This window comes from Schistocerca cancellata, chromosome 3 (genome assembly GCF_023864275.1).
Source record: "Schistocerca cancellata isolate TAMUIC-IGC-003103 chromosome 3, iqSchCanc2.1, whole genome shotgun sequence".
NCBI classification, from domain to species: domain Eukaryota; kingdom Metazoa; phylum Arthropoda; class Insecta; order Orthoptera; family Acrididae; genus Schistocerca; species Schistocerca cancellata.
Genome location: NC_064628.1, coordinates 72,419,001 through 72,429,553, shown reverse-complemented (window position 1 = coordinate 72,429,553; position 10,553 = coordinate 72,419,001). Strand labels below are relative to the sequence as shown.

At 44.0% G+C, this 10,553-nt stretch overlaps 1 pseudogene; it reads right to left on the bottom strand.

Moving 5' to 3' along the window:
* Positions 1 to 9,624: 9,624 nt before the first annotated feature.
* Positions 9,625 to 9,741, bottom strand: LOC126177428 (5S ribosomal RNA; annotated as a pseudogene).
* Positions 9,742 to 10,553: the final 812 nt, after the last annotated feature.

Below are 10,553 nucleotides of genomic sequence, written 5' to 3'. Positions count from 1 at the left end.
AACTCAGCCTGCATCCGAACACAGCAGTTGCAGTCCCTATCCATGCTAAAAACTTGTGCAAAGAACGTCTGAACTAATCTACAGAGAGCGCAAACAAATCGACACAAAATTTAAACGGTTATTAAAATACGAGATTGCCTAGTAAATGCAGTAATGCTGCCACTTGTGCACTACTGACACACTGCTCGGCGGCGGAAGGAGACTACGCAATTTTACACTATTCGGGTACTAAAACGCGATGCTACAACTCTCAAATACTGTAATACGCCCGAAATTTATGAATTTAACAATGCAAGTACCAAAAACACGCAAATAAATTAAGAATTAAACTATGTAACAAATGAGTGAGCTAGGAGTATACGACTTGCTGCTGCAGCTGCTTATCCAACGGCGGCAGGGAGCACACTGACTGTGACCAACCGACACTGGCCGTTCAAAACAAAAACAGAAGACAGACGACTACGCGAATTTACACTATTCAGGTACTAAAACGCGATGCTACAACTTTCAAATACTATAATACGCCGGAAATTTATGAATTAAACAATGCAAGTAACAAAAACACGCAAATAAATTAAGAATTAAACTATGTAACAAATGAGTGAGCTAGGAGTATACGACTTGCTGCTGCAGCTGCTTATCCAACGGCGGCAGGGAGCACACTGACTGTGACCAACCGACACTGGCCGTTCAAAACAAAAACAGAAGACAGACGACTACGCGAATTTACACTATTCAGGTACTAAAACGCGATGCTACAACTCTCAAATACTATAATACGCCCGAATTTTATGAATTTAACAATGCAAGTACCAAAAACACGCAAATAAATTAAGAATTAAACTATGTAACAAATGAGTGAGCTAGGAGTATACGACTTGCTGCTGCAGCTGCTTATCCAACGGCGGCAGGGAGCACATTGTGGTGTACGCGTACATGGAGACAGTGGGTAGATCACATAACTAATGAGGAAGTATTGAATAGGATTGGGGAGAAGAGAAGTTTGTGGCACAACTTGACCAGAAGAAGGGATCGGCTGGTAGGACATGTTCTGAGGCATCAAGGGATCACCAATTTAGTATTGGAGGGCAGCGTGGAGGGTAAAAATCGGAGGGGGAGACCAAGAGATGAATACACTAAGCAGATTCAGAAAGATGTAGGTTGCAGTAGGTACTGGGAGATGAAGAAGCTTGCACAGGATAGAGTAGCCTGGAGAGCTGCATCAAACCAGTCTCAGGACTGAAGACCACAACAACAACAACTAGAGTAATTGTGGTGTACGCGTACATGGAGACAGTGTTTGCGCAGCAATCGCCTACATAGTGTAACCGAGGCGGAATAAGGGGAACCAGCCTTCATTCGCCGAAGCAGATGGAAAACCGCAATAAAAACCATCCACAGACTGGGTACACCAGACATCGATACTAATACGCCGGGCGGAGTCCTCCTGGGGACCGGCAGCGCATTACACCGCGCGGCTAGTCGGTCGGGCTCAAGTAGTAGATGAGTTTTGCTATTTGGGGAGCAAAAAAACTGATCATTGTCGAAGTTGAAAGTATATAAAATGTAGACTGCCAATGTCAAGTAAAGCATTTTTGAAGAAGAGAACTTTGTTAACATCGAGTATACATTTAAGTGAGGAAGCCTTTACCGAAAGTATTTGTATGGAGTGTAGACATGTATGGAAGTGAAACATGGACTATAAATAGTTTAGACAAGAAGAGAATATAAGTTTTCGAAATATGGTGCTGCAGAAGAATGCTGAAAATTAGATGGGTAGATAACGTTAACTAATGAGGAGGTACTGAACAGAATTGGGGAGAAGAGGAATTTGCGGCACAACCTGACTAAAAGAAGGGCTCAGTTGGTAGGACACGTTCTGTGGCGTCAAGGGATCACCAATTTAGTTTAAATGATTCAAATGTCTCTAAGCACTATGGGACATAACATGTCAGGTCATCAGTCCCCTAGACTTAAACGACGTAAACCTAAGTAAGTTAAGGACAAAAAAAAAGTTCAAATGTGTGTGAAATCTTATGGGACATAAATGCTAAGGTCATCAGTCCCTAAGATTACACACTACTAATTTAGGTTATCCTAAGGACATCACACACATCCATGCCCGAGGCAGGATTCGAACCTCCGACCGCAGCAGCGTGGTTCCGGAATAAAGTGGCTAGAACCACTCGACCACAGCGGCCGGCACCAATTTAGTACTGGAGGGAAGCGTGGAGTGTAAAAATCGTAGAGGGAGACCAAGAGATGAAAACACTAAGCAGATTCAGAAGGATGTAGGTTGCAGTTGTTACTCAGAGATGAAGGAGCTTGCGCAAGATAAACTAAAATGCAGAGCTGCATCAAACCAGTCTCTGGATTGAACACCACAACAACAACTGTTACTATTGTTATTATTATTACTATTATTAGTGTATATTGCTGCTGCAATATATAAGTTGTAATGTTGATTCACTAAGGATATGTTATTATATGTTCTAATCTTACCAAGTGAAATAAATACACAAACAAATAACTAACATCTCAGAAGGTATCTATGTAACAGATAATTGGTTATAAGTGACCCGTGGTCTTCTGTCGTTTTTTCACAGTAATTCATTTAGTTTGATTGGCAACCCCAGTTATCTTTGTATCTGCAGTGCACAACAGAAGTAAAGGGTCAGTTTTCCGAAAGACCGTAACTGCCTCGCATTGCAACATAGAGTTCATGGTTCAGAGTAGTTTCAGGGGTAAGACAAGGCTGCAACCTGTCTCCACTGTTGTTCATATTATTTATGGATCATATGTTGAAAACAATAGACTGGCTGGGTGAGATTAAGATATGTGAACACAAAATAAGCAGTCTTGCATATGCGGATGACTTAGTTGTGATGGCAGATTCGATTGAAAGTTTGCAAAGTAATTTTTTAGAGCTAGATCAGAAATGTAAGGACTATGGTATGAAGATCAGCATCTCCAAAACGGAAGTAATGTCAGTGGGAAAGAAATATAAACGGATTGAGTGCCAAATAGGAGGAACAAAGTTAGAACAGGTGGACGGTTTCAAGTACTTAGGATGCACATTCTCACAGGATGGCAACATAGTGAAAGAACTGGAAGCGAGGTGTAGCAAAGCTAATGCAGTGAGCGCTCAGCTACGATCTACTCTCTTCTGCAAGAAGGAAGTCAGTACCAAGACTAAGTTATCTGTGCACCGTTCAATCTTTCGACCAACTTTGTTGTATGGGAGCGAAAGCTGGGTGGATTCAGGTTACCTTATCAACAAGGTTGAGGTTACGGATATGAAAGTAGCTAGGATGATTGCAGGTACTAGTAGATGGGAACAACGGCAGGAGGGTGTCCACAATGAGGAAATCAAAGAAAAACTGGGAATGAACTCTATAGATGTAGCAGTCAGGTCGAACAGGCTTAGATGGTGGGGTCATGTTACACGCATGGGAGAAGCAAGGTTACCCAAGAGACTCATGGATTCAGCAGTAGAGGGTAGGAGGAGTCGGGGCAGACCGAGGAGAAGGTACCTGGATTCGGTTAAGAATGATTTTGAAGTAATAGGTTTAACATCAGAAGAGGCACCAATGTTAGCACTGAATAGGGGATCATGGAGGAACTGTATAAGGGGGGCTATGCTCCAGACTGAACGCTGAAAGGCATAATCAGTCTTAAATGATGATGATGATGATGATGATGATGATGATGATGATGATGCAACATAGAGGCTTGAAATTTGCCTCAAAGGTGCCTGCAACCTTCCTCTGTAACAGTGCAAAATCTTGGAGCCCTGTGACGTCATCCTCAGGCTCGGTAACGCTTCAAAATGCAAGATGTCGGCACATACGGAAAAGGCCACAGCTCGGACATTCACGTGAGATGTGAGGTGGCTTAATGATGTCACATTGGCATCAAATCTCACCTATACTCAGTCCAACGCCACACGATGAGTAGCTCGTCACGGCCCCTCTTACCACAAATAGACACACCGCTGCTCAGAACCGAAACGAAAAGGCCTCACGCTGTGGCATGTAGGGCGTCTATGAAACTACCCATTTCTATAGGGAGTTGATTCCCACATACTTTGCGGTCGAAAAAGAAAATTACCAGTGCGATGAGCAATAGGAAAACGTTCTTGATGACTTCTGGCACTGCTGACACCCTTTGACAAGATGATTCCCTCAATTCCTTCGGGGATTTTGCCGGATTGGAATACTTATTCTGGACTGTACGGTCTTCGAACGAAAACTTTTCAATCGTCCCTTATAAAATGAACGTAATCTCAAAACCGCTTGTTTCGAGACATTGTTTGCTGGAGTGGAAGGGGAAGAGGTGTCGTTCATATCTGTGCCTTACCCTGTAATCATGTACATCACGGACGCTACAGGGCTGACTTATGCGCTAAGACCGCTGATGTCACGTCACGTTACGATGCGGCCCGTGTGCTTACGAAAGTATATGTATCAGGACCGCGGGTCGCCAAAGCTTGCCCATGCCTGCTCTAAAGCATCCATTCGGTGCTGGTTGGCTCTGTCTCAGATTCCTTCTTTTCCTGAAGTGTAAGCTATACGTCAATAGTGATACACAGCAGTACTACAAATAGATTTACTGATGACGAGAGAAATGTACCTCGCCAATGTGATCACTGAATCCTGTGGAAGAGCGGCACATTGACGCTATCCTCAGCTGCTCCCGCAGGGACGGCAACCACATCACTGTACTTTTGCACCTGTACGTTAGTCAACGTTTTGTGTTTTACATTTTGGTTAAAAAATGATTAATTTTTTTTTCAATGGTTCTGAGCACTATTGGACTTAACTTCTGAGGTCATCAGTCCCCTAGAACTTAGAACTACTTAAACCTAACTAACCTAAGGACGTCACACACATCCATGCCCGAGGCAGGATTCGAACCAGCGACCGTAGCTGTCGCCAGGCTCCAGACTGTAGCGCCTAGAAGCGCTCGGCCACTCACGCCGGCCACATTTTGGTAATCGAATATTACACACTTCTCAACTATCGGGAAGGTATCTTCACGGAAACGACGGTAACTGAGGTCCAAACGTCACTTATATGAAAATACTGAAAAAAATTCAGTGAGCAATCTCATATCTGGCCTGTGAAGTTCATGGCAAAACCAATTACTGAGTCGTAGATTCTTCTAGCATCTTAACAAACGCTTGCATCAGTCACAGCATGCCGGAGGTTGTTTCTTGAAGTGGTTTTTCGTTTCGATAGAGAGCAGCGGCATTTACCTAGAATTCAGTGCTAACAGACGAGGAACATTGGGTCAAATAATCGCAGAAATCGACGTGGGACGTACGACGAACTTACTTGTTTGGACAGTGCGGGGAAATCTGGCGTTAATGGGCTGTGGCAGCAGACGACCGATCCGAGTGCCTTTGCTAACAGCACGACATAGACTGTAGAGGCTCTCCTGGGTTCGTGATCATATCGGTTGCAACAGTGACGAGTGGAAAATCGTGGTCTGGTCGGTAGGAGCTGATGGTAGGGTTCAGACCCCATGATGCCACGGACCTAAGTTGACAACAAAGCACCTTGCAAGCTGGTGGTGGCTCCAAAATGGTGTGGGCTGTGTTTACATGGAATAGACTGGATCCTCTGGTCCATCTGAATTGACTGGAGTAGGCCATTTCCATCCATTCATGGATGGAAACGATTTGGCCACCCAGATCGCCCGACATGAGTCCCATCGAGCTTGATGGGACATAATAGAGAGGTCATTTCGTGTTCATAATCTTGCGCCGGCAGCACTTCCGTTAACTATGGACGGCTACAGAGGTAACACGACTCCGTATTTCTGCAGGGGACTTCAAGCGACTTGTTCAGTCCATGCCACGTCGAGTTCCTTTACTACTCTGGGGAAAAGAAGGCCCGACAGGATATTAGGAGGTATCCCATGACTTTCGTCACCTCAGTGTGCAACACGCAGAAGCACTTGATCAACACTGATAACTTGGAGTCTGCAGCATCTAACTGACGGGGCATTTTTATACTTCTCTCTGCGTACTGCGTTCATCTTTAAGTTGAGCGTACAGCGTTGGATATGTGAGAAAATAACCTGCTATATGGACCTCCTGTCTAGTCCAACGAAGTTACGTTTCTTTATCGTCGTCTCGATGCTAGAAACGTTGGCTTCTTCGAGAACACTTACGTTATTACGTCGGCATTGCCACTTTATTATGCAGGGACCTCAAAAAGTAAAATGTTCAAATGTATATGAAATCTTATGGGAGTTAACTGCAAAGGTCATCAGTCCCTAAGCTTACACACTTGACTTACTTGACTTAATTCCTTTGGCCCCTATGGGGGCATAGGGCATCCAGGAGAACTCGCCATCCGTCTCTGTCTTTGGCCATTTGCCTCAATTCTTCCCAGGTCTTGCCAACTCTTTTTGCTTCCCCTTCCACTGTCCTCTTCCATGTGCCCCTTGGGCTTCCTCTCTTCCTTGTTCCCTGGGGATTCCATTCCAATGCTTTTTTCTCGATGGCTCCATCTGGTTTTCTCAAGGTGTGCCCCAACCAGCCCCACTTTCTCTCTCGTATCTGGTCTTCTATAGGTATCTGGTTTGTTTTTCGCCAGAGCTCCTCATTACATATTTTTTCTGGCCACCAGATATTCATGATGCGTCGAAGACATCTATTTATGAAGCTTTGTAACTGGATTGTTATCTTTTTATCCATTTTCCAGCATTCACTGGCGTACAGAAGGACAGCCTTCACATTTGTATTAAAAATACGGACTTTTGTTTTGTATGTGATATTTCTATTTTTCCATATTGGATACAATTGTATGAAGGCAGCATTTGCCTTTTTAATGCGGTTTTTCACGTCATCTCCAGCTCCACCATCTTCCGCCACTATACTACCCAGATACAGGAATGAGTTGACAGTCTCCACTCGCTGCTCACCTATTAACAGGGGCGTCTCCATGTTACCTGAATTTACTCTCATTTCCTTTGTTTTGCCTGTATTTATCTTGAGGCCAGCAGTCTCTGCTTCTTCTTTCAGCAAGCTTAATTTAGCTTGCATATCAGTCAGCCTTGGAGCTAATAAAACTATGTCGTCTGCAAAATCCAAATCCTCCAGACGTTCGTGGATCCCCCATTGGATTCCTCGTCTCCTGCCTGCTGTGACTCTTCTCATAACAGAGTCTAGAATGAGTAGAAAAAGTGTTGGTGACAAAATGCAACCCTGCCGGACTCCAATTGTTACTTTTATGGGCTCTGTCATATTTCCCTTGTGGAGTATGCAGCATTCGTAGCCATCCTATAGATCTTTTATGATGTTTAAGATCTTCTGTGGTATGCCATACTTCCGCAACAGCTGCCAGAGCACTTTATGTTTCACGGAATCGAAGGCCTTTTGAAAATCAATGAATGCCAGGTACATGGTTGCTTGGAATTCTTTGCTTTGCTCTAAGATGATCCTAAGAGTGTTAATAAGATCAACACAGCTGCGTTGTGCCCTAAAACCGGCCTGTTCTTTACGCAGTCGCTTTTCAAGGGATTCTTTGATTCTGTTTAAAATAATTCTGGTGAGGACCTTACTGGGCACTGACGACAATGTAATACCACGCCAGTTGTTACAGTCTGACAAATTTCCCTTTTTTGGGAGCTTTACCACCAAGCCATTTTTCCACTCCTTTGGAGATTTCTCTTCAAGCCAAATATGCTTCAGCAAAGGATGGAGCATTTTAACAGTACTTTCAGTATCGGCTTTTAAGAGCTCCGGTGCTATGTTGTCTAGGCCTGGAGCCTTTGTATATTTTAGTGTTTTCAAGGCAATCCTAATTTCGTCCATTGTGGGGCACTGCAAATTTATATTTTGGTCTTCTTCGACTTCCTCTGGAACATCTCGTACTTGTTTCTCTTGGTTGTCTTCACAATTTAACAGTTCCCTGAAGTACTCCTCCCATCTCTGTAGCTGTGCCTGTTGAGTTGTAAGCATCACACCATTCTTGTTCTTAACTGGTCCTTCATGTCTGAAGTTCTTCATTGACAACCATTTGGTAATGTTGTAGAGGTCTTTCATATTTTCTTGTCTTGCTGCCTCTTCTGCTAATTTTGCTTGCTCATCTATCCATTTCCTTTTATCTCGACGTAGCAATGTTTTCACTTTTTTGTTTGCCTCCATGTATTCTTTATGCGCTTCGCTCTTCTGCGCTCTTGTCTTACAAAAATTTAACTTAAGTTTTAGTTCTTTCCTGTGGCTGATTTCATTCCACGTAGCATCGGAGTTCCATTCCTTCCTTTGATGTGCCTTAAATCCTAGGATTTTTTCTCCCACATCTAAATAACAGTTCTTGATTTTTTGCCAGCACGTTTCAATTCCCTCTTCCATAAAGTTTTCTTCATAGAGGACCTGGAATCTGTTTTTTAGTTCAAGGGCAAATGTTTCTTTGATCTGTTGGTCTTTTAATCTTGCCACCTCTATTTTCTTGCACCTATGATTGAGCTTGGTTCTATTTGCCACTATCTTCAGTCTGAATTCCGCCAAAACTAGGTGGTGGTCACTTCCAACGTCTGACCCTCTTCTATTTCTGACATCTAACAGAGAGTGTCGGAACTTGCGGCTTATGACTATGTGGTCTATTTGATTTTCGGTAACGTGGTCTGGAGAAACCAATGTTATCTTATGGCAGCTTACACACTACTTAACCTATATTATCCTAAGGACAATCACACACATCCATGCCCGAGGGAGGACTCGAACCTCCTCCGGGACCAGCCGCACAGTCCAGGACTGCAGCGCCTAAGACCGCTCGGCTAATCCCGCGCGGCTCAAAACGTAAGTTATACTTGTGGTCCCACGCTAAGATCATGATGTAATAAGAGTGACGCAGTATCAGAGCAAATATTTCGGGTTTCCTGGAGACACAGTTTTGCTGCGATACGGGTAATAGGTGCATCGCAGTGCGGGAGTGATTTGGTGCGGCAACTGGAAACGTGCTCCAAAGGTGAGGTACGCTGTATAGTACGATTCCTGAGGAGGAAACGTCTAAACTGCACACAGATTCGCCGTCAAATTCTGGGAGTGTACGGACGAAATGCAATGTCGCTTCAAGCTGAAATGAAGTGGTGCCAGCAATTTGATTAATGCAGCACAGACGTCCGTGACACTAATCTTGATGTCAAGATCTAGCAAAATGCGTTTTTCGTCCTTTCGGCAAATTGAAAAATCATCTTGACGGGAAGAGGGTGGCGAAAGAGATTTTGCAGCTACGAGGTCCTACATACAGTGGTTCTCGAATGGATTCGTAACCAAGGAGAGGATTTCTATCGTTAAGGAAATGAATGACTGGTAAAACGTTCCGACCATTGTTTCCAGAATCTTGGTGACAATGCTGAACAATAGAATCATGTATTTGTCCTCTTTGAAGTGTAGCGCGATATTCAGTAAAAGCTACTTGCACTCCGTCTTCAGGCCACAAGTGGCACACCGGGACCATCCGACCACCGTGTCATCCTAAGTTGAGGATGCGGATAGGAGAGGCGTGTGGTCAGCACACCGCTCTCCCGGTCGTTACGGTGGTTTTCTATGACCGGAGCCGCTACTATTCGGTCGAGTAGCTCCTCAATTGGCATCACGAGGCCGAAAAATGGCAACAGCGCATGGCGGCTGGATGGTCACCCATCCAAGTGCCGGCCACGCCCGACAGCGCTTAACTTCGGTGATCTGACGGGAACCGGAGTATCCACTGCGGTAAGGCCGTTGCCCAAAAGCTACTTGGCCTGCCGTAAATGTGTAACAGATTTCGAAGTCCTCTCGTGTACGGATTCTCTTCAGACAGCACTGATGTTATTTGTCCATGAAAATTATTTGTCTTCTGAAAGTGGAGCACAATTCACAGAAGGAAGTTAGGCTTTGTGTTAGAGTAGACTGGCACACCTACTGGTGAGTCATGGTACTGATTTTTATGACTAGCGGAAACCCTTTATCGTTGGCGATCGGAAATTTTGCTAGCACGTTGGAGGCGATGTTGGATTTCAGCGTCAAAGGTTGTAACTGACGCTACATGACTGCCGAGAGAGAGAAAATTTTCGAAGTTCCGCATAGCTTCACCAGTGTTTATGGTGGCAGGAGGAACTGATTGGTATAATAAAGGGTTGTTTTCGTATTGAGATCAAGACCAATTCTTTTATAAGCATCATTAAAAGTATTTAGAATAGCCTGTAGATCATCTTCCGAGTTGGCGAGAAAAGGGTATTGTCATTAGCATACCTTCCTTTGTCCTTTGATCTTTTGAGATTGTCCTGTAGCAGGCGGAATTTGACTTTCACAAAATGAATCATTTCGGGTGATTACATTTCCCTGTTTAACCTTTATGAGATTTTCAAATCGTAATCGCTCTCCACTACTGGAAAGAAGAGAGCCTTTCATTTTGTCTTGCAGCAGTCGAAGAACTCCAGTGTATTTTTGTGGTCAGACAGTTACTCCCAGGATCTTCCAAAGACTATCTCGCTTTATTCAGTCAAAGACCTTGAAAAGATTTATGACGGCCGTGTAAAATTTATGAATTTGTTCTCTG